This window comes from Mya arenaria, chromosome 6 (assembly GCF_026914265.1).
Source record: "Mya arenaria isolate MELC-2E11 chromosome 6, ASM2691426v1".
Classification (NCBI taxonomy): Eukaryota; Metazoa; Mollusca; class Bivalvia; order Myida; family Myidae; genus Mya; species Mya arenaria.
This window is the reverse complement of record NC_069127.1, coordinates 36,196,927-36,210,457: the sequence shown is the minus strand read 5'-3', so window position 1 is coordinate 36,210,457 and position 13,531 is coordinate 36,196,927. Positions and strand designations below refer to the sequence as shown.

At 33.9% G+C, this 13,531-nt stretch overlaps 1 long non-coding RNA gene across 1 annotated transcript; it reads left to right on the top strand.

Moving 5' to 3' along the window:
- Nucleotides 1-5,678: 5,678 nt before the first annotated feature.
- LOC128239226 (uncharacterized) lies at nucleotides 5,679-7,559 on the top strand. The gene is made up of 3 exons (XR_008261850.1): nucleotides 5,679-5,959; nucleotides 6,301-6,703; nucleotides 6,947-7,559. It is a non-coding gene; the product is annotated as an uncharacterized LOC128239226 (long non-coding RNA).
- The last annotated feature ends 5,972 nt before the right edge of the window (nucleotides 7,560-13,531 follow it).

Below are 13,531 nucleotides of genomic sequence, written 5' to 3'. Positions count from 1 at the left end.
AACTATTTCGTCATTCACAGTCTAAAAGGGAGCAGGTCTATGGAATCATGTAAAACATAATAATTAATGACATAAAATTATATTCCATTATATTAATAAACGACCTTTTTCCCTACTAAAAATAATGAAATATTTGTAAAGTGATATGGTTAAAATGTAATTGCAAAGTTCTAAATATTAATATTAATATACAGAGTTTACCGGTACAAGTTAGGGAAGTGCCACTTAAGTTTCCATCATTCTAACATGTCTGAGTTAGTTCCCCTCCAGATTGACTGTATCCCACGTCACAGGTATATGTTACCACTTCGTTGTAAGTTATAGGTGACGTTTGATCCTTTGTCGCACTTGCAATAGCTGGCACATTGCAGGTCACGTCAACTGAAATGTACATGGAAACTTGTTATAAAGATTACTTTCAGCGTTTTAACAGATTTGCACAGGATATGCTACTTTTTTTTGTTTTACTGTGCCCTTAATTGAATGCACTTGTTAAGAAATCCAATGACAAACTCAATAAATCTCAAATCTATCAACACATCAAAGCACCGACTTACGTGTGTTTTAATTAAGCAGAATATTGGTGGATATTCATAATGTTCATATAAAATAGCAAAACAATTCAATACAATCATTCTCACTGATCAACATCAATATACCGCTTTTTATACCGTGATAGTGAGAGAAATTTATGTATTTTCTCTTATTTTCAAATTCTATATTCTATATGGTTCTTGTTTATACTTTTCTATAAGTGCTTAAAGCTGCACTCTCATAGATTTACCTTTTTGACATTTTTTGTCCTGTATTGAGCCAATTTTTGCATAAATATCTGAAAACAGTGATATATAACAAATATTGTTGGAAATTCATATTTTAAATTCGTTCATTCCCAGAGTGAGAAAACTGATGAGTATTATGATAGTTATCCAATCGTTTTTGTATTATACTAATTCACACTTCAATGTTTGTGACAATGCATACATGTTTACCATTATAAACATATGTCTTTTAATGTTGTAATGTGTATAGTTTGTTTAATAAGTGTACATGTCAGAAAACATGGTATGTCTTACAAGTATGATCTTTCATGTTCGGAATATTGTAACTTCCAAAAAAATGAATTGTGGTGCTTGCTTTATGTAAGTGACAATCAATAATTATCACATTATGATTGTAGCAAAATCGTGTACTAAATCAACAGTTGAATGACCTTCTTTTATTATTTCTATTGTTTCATTATTATTACTAAATGTTTAGCCATGATTTACTATCATATTAAATTGATTTTTGTCCATTCAATTTAAATAAAAATACAAGTTACTGTAACAAATATGACAAAAGTTTACCTTTCATTTCTAGTATGTTTCACTTACTTGTTAAAAAAACTGAACTATAAAGTGCCAGCCATAATACTTCAAGCCCGTTGAGTAAATACTTAAAGCCTTAGTTCATATTAATATTTTACATATTGTTGACCATTTTGCAAAATGTAAGAAACCTGTTTATAAAATTTTCGGACATCCTAATAGCGACTTTTAAACCTGAAATTGTACGACATTTTTTTTTGTTATTAGATGGTTTGGTTTAAAACTACATTCTCACAGATCGACCATTTAAGCATATTTGTGTCTTAGAATGAACCAAAGTTTGGGTAAATATTTGAAATTAAGTCACACTGCTGACAATATATCTAATCGCAGTTTGTTATATTCACGTTCGATTTTTTCGTTATTAACGTTTTCATAAAATTACTATTTTCGGTAGTTTTCCAATTATTTGAGATTAGTTCTGTTGTAAGTTACCTATTTTCTATTGATATTGGCTCTATTGAAGGACGTTATGTCAACACCAGCTAATTCCGAGACACAAATTAAGAAAAGTCAAAACTTTCGATATGTGTTTTAAAAGGTAAAGCCGGCGGTTCCTATTCCTGTCAAGAAAAGAACCTCAACCAGTGGCATACACTTTGCCAGGAAAAAACTTCTACAATCACATCTTACTAAATTAACGAACTCTTAATTGAAATCTCAGACCAAACAAATCCTCCCTTGCGACAATGGATATCATAATATCCTATTTGTTGTAAAGAGCATGGTTTCTGTCGCTTATTTTTATCAAATTACCAACAAAAGTCAAATACCATCTCATGCCAAGTGTCGAAGACTTTTAAAAACAATTCAGCTTTGCTTGAAGTATTGGAAAACAAGAGAACTCCTCTGCGAAAATAGTGAAAAACAAATAAATATCGATACAATAAAAATGGGAGGTGTCAGGAAACCATATTCACCAATTGTTATATGACGTGTTAAATACCTTCTCCTAGCACGATGTAGAATGGTCACGTGTCTGAAATTACCGCAATTGTACTCGGGCACTGAGGTACAGAGACACTAATCGAAAGCGTTTTTGGTTTAGGAAAAAGGTTATTTGGTGGCCTGTGTTCAGCTTTATAAGTGACCCAAAAACATGACAAGTTTGCTCCTGGGGAGTAGTTATGCCCCTCTGGAAATTCACGTTGAAAACGTCTTGATTGTGACCTGTCAGATGGTAACGGTCAGGGAATAATCGGCGCAGTGATTGACCCTATTGCAAAGCGGAACAGTGTATAATTATTGAATTTTATAATGTTAAATACTAAGAAGGTTAAACCTGGGATGTTTGATATTTAAAGGTATGAGTCGTTTTTCACGAGGAAGGCAACGAATGAAACTCATTTGAAAGACAGAGGTCGAAGTTGGACTGCAAAAACAACTATCATACTGTGCATCTAATCAGATTATAACCTAGATATTAAGGTTTTGGTTATGCTGGATTTTAGAGATATGACTTTATAAATGTATCATATAAAACTAGAGCTACTGTCTGTTGTAGACAGAAATGCAATGATAATATCAATTATTCCTTACGTTGTTTTGATGTATATCGTTTAAGAGTTTAAGGTATTTATGTATGTTGAAAGATACCTTGATATCAGTATTCCATTCCCTACAATTATTTGGTAGATAAAGAACGTCTTGTCATAAACTGCATAAGTAGGTATATTAATAATATCGGTCATGTGTTTCCGTTCCGGATAGAAAAATCCAACCCGAGGGCACCTGCGTTGCCAGGTAACGAGGCTTGCCGAGTTACCGGTCACGCAGCGTGCCCGAGGGTAGGATTTGTTTTATCCGGAACGGAAACATATGATTGATATTTTTTCTAGCACATCTTAGATTACATTTTTTGTGAAAAAAATTCATAGAAAAGCGCATTTTTGTATTTTCACCAAAAAGCGCGTGTGTTGATGTTTACTGACGTCATGACGCGCACTAATTTTTATTCACTGCATACGTCAAAAAGTTCCTTCAGTATCACCTCTTTTAAGGGTTTTTTTTTTGTTTTAAAGGTATATTTTTGTAATGTTAATGTTTATGGAACTCATCTATTGAAATCTCATTATTATGCTTACAAAGAGTGTAGAATTAAAGAAATGAAAAGTATAATGTCACAGTGCGTGACTCATCTGGCATGGGGGGATGCCAGATGGAGTTTTCCAGCACGGCTGAATTCCCCGGAAATGCCTACCCGGTGTGCTAGAAAATTTAGTATTAGTAATTTAGTAAATAAAGATTTTGTATTTTTTCTTTTGAACCACTATTTATTGTGTAACTGAAGAAAAAAACATGTATTTTTCAAATGTTCTAGTCTGATGAGACAGGCTAAAATTATCAGACTGTTTAGATTAAACGGACATTACAAATTTCTGTAAATGTGATCTGAAAATGCTATTCAATTTAAATCTACAGCCAAATTCTTTTCATAATCTTATGCACGTTATAGCAGAAAGTTTTAGGTCAGCATTTTAAGTCGAAAAATACATTTTCTATATACATATACGTTACATTTCATTTGCTTTGTAAGATGTATTATTAGCTAGATTCATTGAGTGCAATTGAAGTTTACTGGTTGAGTTTGTAAATCCGAACAGTTTTGACAGTTTTTTAACAATATCTTTGCGAGTTTTGGTTCTAGTAACTTCAAACTTGGCATTAATAATATTTGGTTCAAACCTCAGCCTCTGCTGAAGTACACATTCACAAAATATTTTGATTTATAAACGCAAAACGTTCATTTCAAGCACAGTAAATCATCATTCACACGGTGAAATGGAGTATGTAAATCCCGATCGCTCTTAAAATTATAGTTTATCTGAAAATAGATTTCTATTCCGTCATAGTTTGTTTTCATTTCTAATCAAACACACAATGGGAATGGGAATGAACTCGAAAAGAATCTAATCTTAGAAAATTTGAGTTGTGTCCCTTGCTTCGAAAATCTAAGAACATTTTTACCCATGATATTGATTACAGTGCGATTTAGGTCTGTGACGTCATTCCCCCGCGTGCTGCATATTTACATTTCACCTGCTTAGGAGCTTGACAGGGGTTCATCAGTAATACTCACCTAAACTTGACGAAAATTCGCATTTGTTGCTAAGGCAAGTGTCTGTATCGATCTAGATCATCGAATTATCGATCAAAGTAAACATACGCGGGATTTAACAGGTGTTCGGTATGTATAAACTGTTCGGATTTACAAACTCAACCAGTATTTGTTTGTGTAAGAATAATTTATTGTGATATATTTACACCGCAATGAACGAGCGCAACTTCCTTAAAAACGCGTGAGCGCGTATTAAGAATTGTATATTTTGTTATTGTTTGTATTTTGCCAGCAGGTCACGAAAAACTTTATTCAACATGTAATACAATAAATAATGATGATTTGTTAAATGAACTCTCGGTAAAGGCGCTTCAATTTATCGTTAAAAGCTGATTTAACGTACCAACAATGAAGTGATTAAATATTTCCCGCGTTATGACGTCATATGATAAACTATTTTCGGTTACGGTCGGGTCATTCTCATTGACATAATTGGTGAGATAGGAATTATGGTAAGGTGTTCTTTAATGAAATCAAGTTATTTTTTAACAAATTCAGAAATATATAATAAACTATTGGTGTATATATACGTTATAAATGAATTGTTTGACGGATGTCATTATCGGGGATATGAACGTAGTTGGGCTGACTTAGGTACGCGTGGATTTCTACACACATTAACCAGCCCAACTGCGGTCATACCCCGACAGTGACATCAAACGCAATTCAATTCTTAAGTAATATTCGAATTTGGAATTCTGTTCATTTGTTTACCGAATACGTTTTGAAATTAAACCTCCGACATTCCAGATGTGTTTTTGCTCGATTGATGCTAAACCTACCATGATCAGGGGTTTGTTATCCTTTACGGAAGACAAGCACATTTTTGCCCAGTAATGAAATATTGTTAAACACCAATATTGTTTTCATACTATGAAATAGTATCAGAGTAACTGATACATATTGGTACACCTATAGGAATTAAATATTCAGTACTTCATTGTAAGCTTCCAATCCATTTGTACTCGATTTGTTTTTCTCTTTATTATTTACTTTCTTCTACTTGGTAACCTAGATTCATTATTTTTAAATAAATTTCGAGTGTCCCAAGGATATTTTGATTCAGTATTTGACAATATTTTTTTAGAATGTTCCAGAATTTTCAGAGACTAATTGACCTTACGACAGCGGCTTCTAAGCCACGCCCCCTGATATCAAGGGAGCGAACTCTGTCTATGTCCGTCAAACAAACGAGGAAGTAATGGCGTATCGCGTCGTTTCGCTTTCCGATATTCCTGACAAATTATCATAAATGTGACATACCAATGCGAAAAAAATAGAAGTCAAAGGAATTTGTTACTGGCTGCTACATCGGAAGGCTCGATATATCTTTAGAAAATGACGATATCTAACATTTACGGTGTGAAATCTATCCAAGTCAGAGAAAATCGGATAGCCGCCATGTTGTCAACATTGACATCGATACAAAGGAAAAGCGTGTGTGTGACGCATACTGTAAATGCAAACAAGGGTAAGTTTAACTTTTAATAACACCGGTCCTTCTTACAGTATTGTTGAAATAAAGATTAAATCATCGCACAATATGAGTAAATCATAAATGGCCCGAATGGGGAACCCGGAAGTGACATTAAATAACAGTTACATGCCAGCTATACAGTATAACCTTGTATTCTATAGTATGAGCAGAAATGGTTAATGGGGTTATGCATAAAAAGTTTCAGTTCTAAGCAATTGAACACTCTCCCTTATGAATAATAATGTAATAGTTGACAAGTGACAATCGTGGGTGATATCAATCTGTAACTTTTGCATTGCTCAAACATTCACATGCTTTGATTTTTGTTCTTACAGAAATTGTGGAACATGTTCACACACTCTGGCTGTAAAAGTAGACCTGGGAGGAAAAGTGCCCCCGGTGTGGGGTTCGAACTCACAACCACCAGAACACTAGCCCGGCACTCTAACCAACTAAGCTGACCGGGCAGCTGGTTCTAACCCACACACACTACCCTCCCCCCATTTACCGGTTAAGGCTGGTGGAGGGTCTCCTGCTATTTACCGTTGACACCATTAAAGTATTCTGATTGATGGAAATAAGGAAGTCCCCTTATTATTGTCTTCAACAAGCCTACCGCCACAGGGGACCTAGCATAAGACCGGAAACCGCCCCCCCACACACACACATGATATTTGCCAGTCCAGGCAATGTCAACCGCAAGAGAAAACCAGTGATGACAATTTTTACAAATAATCGGTAGGACCTATTTTAAAGCTTTTTATAACATTTAGTTTTACTTTGCTGTACAAAAGTAATGGACTATTTGTCCAGAGAAAAACAACAACCACAAAACATTAGCTATTATCTTGTCAATATTTCATTATGATATACATGTAGAAAGCAAACATCAAAGGCAGTAGCATTTACAGCTAGTATTAAAATACTTAACAATACATGTAACTGATTTATTTTAATATTGGCATCTTTTATTTATTTCAGGAAAGTGTGGTCTTTTGAAGAGAGTTCTTGAAGTTGTTCAGCATGTTGTTTTGATGGATTCTTGGAAGGATGTACCTCTATGATGTTAGCTTCAGTTCTGGAGTATAACACCAGTTGTTGCATATTTAATATCAGATTTATTAAATACATTGTTGTTTTGCAAACATTACTTAAACTTTGATATTTCTTTGGTGTTTATGTATGATATTGTAGGTGAATATTTCTTTATTGCAATGGCAAATATATTTTAAAATATATAGCATTAGCAGAAGTTATTTTTCACTGTTAAAGCTGCACTTTCACAGATTGATCACTTTGACAACTTGCACAGGATTAGATTGCATTTATCATATTTTGGCTCGGAGAAGTTTGCTTTGTTATTTATATATTAGGTCTTAATTTAAAGAATGCCAAAATAAGCCGATTCTGAGACAAAAAGTGTCAAACTAGAATTCTGTGAGAGTGGAACTTTAAGAATACTGTTAATCGAGTGTGCATGTGATCCGGACTCTGAACATTGGATGAACTATCATTAAATATTGTAGATTTACGTAAATGGCCCAAAATATAAGAATAACAATGAAAATATGTACATGTTCGACTTGTTCTTTTTTCATAATAAGTCTAAGTCTTTACAGCACATGTTTGGCAGAATCAAGTTCTAATGAACAAAATAATTGATTTAAATGTACAGTGAAATAAATTGTTTTATACAGAAAATAATAACTTAACGATTCAGACCGATCTGTTCTCGTTTTGTTTTGGTGGCTCAAATATTTATCTGAGTTTTGGAGGAGGCCTAGCTGGTGTGAGCTGGTCAAATACAGTAGCTGCTTGAGAGTCAGGGTTTTCTTGATTGGATTTCCCGTCGACAAAGTGTTGATATGAAAATAAGAAATCTATGAAATGTGTCGGAATGACAGCTACAAAAGCCATTGATTACATAGGAACCATACGAGTAGATGAGATTCGGAAGCATGCGATGGTTCGGACAAAAATTTAGTTGTACGATATTTCCTGATTTACTTTGAAAGCAAAGCAGTTTATAAAAACTACATAACGGTATCAACAAAAATACCTCTATCTTGAATGAAATCAATCGTGTCCATGTTGAACCTGATATTAAATGGCCATTAATGCCGATTTGACAACACAAGCCAAAGCATAAATGTACGATGTTTATAGTTTAAAAATAGTAACACTTATTTAGGTCATGCACGGACAATTTCAGTATTAAATAAATTTTGAGTGGATTGAAATAAGTAGTTTTGTTCAAAAAAATACTTTGGTACAGACGTATAGATGTTTCGCCTTTGAACGATCTTTCAAAATTTCCAAGTTCAGCTGTTGATGAGGTCTTCCACAGAGTCTGATACAGCACTTGCATTTTTCTAAATAACTCGCTGGTTTCGAATACGGAACGAATTGGAAGCCATCTTTAGTCGGCCTGGCTACCTTGTATCCGAATTACAAGTGCCATGACAACACCTTTTTACCATAATACTTAAAAAGGCGAGGAATTGCCAGCGCATGTATATGACGGACTCTGGTCAGTTTGACGGACAAAATGGCGGATAGTAACACGGCTTATCAGCCCTACATTCTGATTGGCTGATAGGACCTGTCAATCAAATCCTGTCGTAAGGTCAATTCTTAATGTTTTGGGTTTATTTACTGTATACACAGTGTGGTCAATATTTCATATGGACTTTATTGAGTGACATTTAAAAATACCAAGATTAATGAAGATATTTTGCGATCTTTTGGACGTTTATTCTTTCTTGATTCGACGTTTAAATTCCCCTATCACCATTTTCAAATTATTGCAATTTTATACTAGTCTTTTAGTACGCGAACGTTACGTCATTTGGCAATTGACGTCTTTGAAATTGTATCCCAGCCCTTTGCTAGCTCACGTTTGATTTGAACGTTAGGGTAGGCATACATTTAAAAATAGTGAAAACTGTGAAATTGATATGTTCACTGTTCACTGATAAATCGTTTTAAACCGCAAAAAGCAAATTGTTATTATACAGTCAAGCATACAATCGTCCTCTATGTATAGAAATTCCGACAAATCTATGATATCCTCTTATATACTGATTTGTTTCGAAAATTATCGACACGAATATGAAAGATTGGAGTTATCAACTTTAAATAAAATATGAATTCATTATAATTGGTAAAACTAAAAAACAATATTGCAATGACCGTTTTTTATATCTGATTATTAAAATGAATTTCTATTTTTCTTATTCGACATCCCTGTACATGTTCCTTGATTCCCAATGTCCTCTTTATAGCCCGTGGTACACGAGCAAATACCACCAGTGCATTCCTCATACACTCCGGAACAGACAGATGGGTTAGAGGAACAATCTACAACGAATAGAATATTGTGCTTATCTTAAAAAAAACGGAATAAAGAGTATTGATAGAAAAAGTTATTAGAAAATGTTTGGTTAAGACCGATTTATTCAGCTCGACTGACAACTCTCAACTGTTATAAATCGCTCTAGAGTCTTCTTTCTGGGCAGATATCAGAAATGTATCCTTGAGGACCATGGTGTGGGATCGAACCCTAGACAGCTGTTCCAACCCTAGGTTAATCGCAAATATGAGTAATGTGGTTAGTTCTGTCGTATTGCTGAATAAGGGTAGGCGCTCACCAATCTATACACCATTGAATTATGACACGCTTATTATATTAAAATTGCATTGTAACATTTTTTATTTGTGATAATATCAAGATCCCCTAAAGACGTTTAGGAGTTCAATAAATAATATCAGTTTTGCTATTTATCGTATCAGAACTCAAAAAAGGTGTAAAAGAAGGCTTTTTGCAAGTACGGACATACATTCAGACAGCCGGACGGACAGACAAGAGCAACTCTAAATGCTTGCAAAAATATTAAAAAAGAACGTGCAATGTAACATTCCTAGTTTTTAAACAAATCTGACAATACACGTATGAATTCGACGACACAATGTTATTGAAGAAACAAGACTATTAAAAAAAATCATGTATTGGACGCAACAAACTGTGTTACCATAAAAAGCAACAGATTGTCCAAATTAATAAACAGACGTCAAAATTGTTGACACAATCCCATAGAAAAAAATATTTTGAGCTGTTCTTTGGGTAGTTCTAATTTTTTTAATGTACTTATTTGACAAAGAAAATCATGTGAAAGCAAGCAACAAGTCTGAAAAACGCCAAGCGTCAGTTCTGCATTGTTGTACTTGGACGTAACGTTAAAATATGGTACCGGATTTTAAAAACCTTTTAATAATTACAATTAAAAATATTTTTTTTGTTACGACCGTCATTTTACGTTTTTGTGAAATCCCAGAATAGAAAGATGTCAAATCAAAATCCATTTCAACTATTGTGTTTTTTTCAGATTTTGTACCTAACTGTAAAAGGATCATTTCGTTATATATTGAAAATTTGAAAAAAAAAATCATATTTAAATGAAAGCTTTCTGTTTATTTCAAACATTTTTTAGGTATGGTTCCAAAAATGAAATCTTAACAACCATTGCTATGTTCTTGCAGCTGCTACTTTAGAAAAAAAAAAAAAAAAAAAAACCAAACACGAACATATACACTATGACGTCAAAATAAGTCATTTAAAACTTAAATTTTGTAGAAAAAGTAAGTTTGGTTGATACTAATTTCTTTTAGCTCGATGGAACGAACTTATAGAATCATACTGATCCTTGACAGAAACTGCTGTCAACTATGTTCTACGGTGAATGAACCCGTACTCTTGGCTGCGAGGCAGACACATATACCGCTTAACCATTCTTACTCTGTTGAAATCTTAATGTATATTTCATGATCATTTATATGTAAAGGACGTATAAAATTAACCTTTAAAGCTTCAAACGCAAGAGTGATGAGCTAAAAAGATGAAAATATATAATAAATAAATAGACTCATTATATAAATAACTTCATGATTCAATCGGTGATATCAATCTTACTAAATCCTTTCATTAAGGTCTGAAACCCTGACCGAAAAGCGGCAATCATATAGAGTGTATAATTTCTTTAGTGACGGATACGCCATCTGTAAATATTAACTCGGATACTAAATGGCATGCATTGTGTTATTTTTCAATGCTTTAATAAACAAACAGATACCAAAATACGGTTATTTTGAATGCTTTAATGCGTTGACCTAATAAGTTATTAGGTCCATGTTATCAACAACCGTGCTATAGAACATCGCAAGATCAAAAGTTTTGATGTAAAGCCCGTGTCACAAATCTAATTGAACGTTACACTTGCAAAGTCAAATAAGCATTGCCTTATAATTTAACCAACAAAGCTATTACGTTTTGAAATACACTGAACAACGTTTCTATATTTGGTCACCTTATACTTTTCCGAAATGAAAATAGCAAAATCATTTCAAAATTCGTGCAATCATTACTGTAATTTTGCATTAGTAGCTTTTCATTATCATATATTTTAAATTAAAATATGTCATAAAACATAATAAACTCGAAAAAATAACAGAAGTCACATTGAGCAATGTAGAGCTTTAATTAAATTATAAAGCACAAAACTGATAATGAAACTAAAATATTATAATGCATAGAGTAAATGATAGCATTACATCACTTTAAACATATAATAAAGTTGTTTTTTTAAAGGATGTTGAAGTTGAATATCATTATTTTTGCTAATCACAGTATTATAAGTTTTAATATTTAAACAGACTCGTATTTCAATCAATGCAAATGCAATCAACAGATAACGTAGGGAAAGTTTTATTAAGCTTACTTTCACTGATGAAACTGATTTAAGGGATTACATTTCTTCTATTTTCAATTAAAAGGGAAGTAATTAAACATTAGATACGTTGACGGTATTTTTGATCAAGCAATTCCTGTTTTTTGGAAAGATAATAAGAAACCATTTTGAACATGAGTGGTTCTGGGCAAAATATTCGGCGGCTGGGGATTTTTTTCATGAAGAGGATATTGAAACGAATAGTTATCCGGCGGCATACTCATTTGCTTTCGAGGGGGAGGGGATATAGAACATTTTAAGCGGTTGAGAGGCCTGAGCATACTCTGAACATTGTCACAGTGATCACACTTTGAGCCCACTTTTTGCCTACTCGATTCGTTAATGCTTGATAAAACATAAGCCCAGCGTTTCTCTCTCTCTCTCTTTCTCTCTCTCTCTCTCTCTCGTTTTAAAATGACGTATTCTTATGGCTAACCATCTTTTTATTAATACCACTCCCTGCGTTATGCTTGAACCGTTTATCCCCGTACCCGTGTATGTTTTTACAATGAGTATACAAAGAACAAACAAAAACATATTTGCGATTTCAAACAAGTTTATCGAATTATCATAGAGACAATCAACAACAACATTTTATTACGCATAATAATAAACGTAAACAAACTATTGAAAAGGCATATGCATGTGTGTACAGCAAAGAACAAGCATAAAACAAACTAAACATATCTCAACTACGTTTTCTACTGACCATCATTTCTATTTGAATTTAGTAATGAAAGCTAAAGAGAAAATATGTTGAAAAGTAGTAGTAGTAGTATACGTAATAAAGGGGTTGAAAAATAGATGATAAAGTGAACAGTTTATGTTTATTAAGGCGTACAGAATTTTTGATGGTTTCGGATGTTTAGAGATTATTGCCCCATTGGAGGTGGAACGAAATCATCCTTAACGGCCGATCACAATCACTCTTAATGGTTTTTCACGGTGAAAAGTTCGAAGCTGGCCACCTCCTTTAGCCGGCCATCTCGGATGCCGCATATGACAGTGACGATACCTCCTCGAACAGCACCAGGCGCCGCAGACGACGACGACGCATAACCCAGATTCTTAAAAGAATCCCGCAGATGCCACAGCCGATCGATTCTGCCAATGTTAGGCTCACTTTGAAGGCGCCAATTCGAATGTTAACTCTGGTTATGACTTTAAGTAGTAGAAACTGCTCTCATAAGATTTTAATAAACTCTCGTATTTGTTTACTTGTCGTGCATTTCTTATAATTTTTATACGGTTATCATACATCTTTCAGATATATGTAATTTATAAGCATTATTCGAATACAATCGCCTGTTCAACTATATATAAAACAGGGTGTCCAATACGAGCGCTGATGGTGTTTGATGATGATGTTGTTGTTGTGCTTCTGCTGGTGGCGTTGTTGTCGTCACCATAAGGGGCCGCGTTTTTACCGTCGCCGCGGTGGTGATGTTGGTGGTGGGGGTTATGGTGGAGGTGAACTCGGAATGGCACTGGAACAATCCTGCGTTTCTAAAAAGAACAAAGCCCATTTCAAATTATACCTAGATTCATAAGGATTCGGTTATTTAGAATAAACAAATGGGGAAATTTGACAAGGTAATTGATAATTATAGCGAGTGTTCCTAGCTAGCGAAACAATATCAGATAGGTTAAATATCAAAATGCGTTAATGTTACCGCTGCTACTGAAACTACTACATATCACTAATCTTGCTGGTTGTTGATGTTGTTGACGTTGCCGTTCTTGTCGTGTGGCTCGTCTGGCCACCAAGCAGTGCATTCTGTAT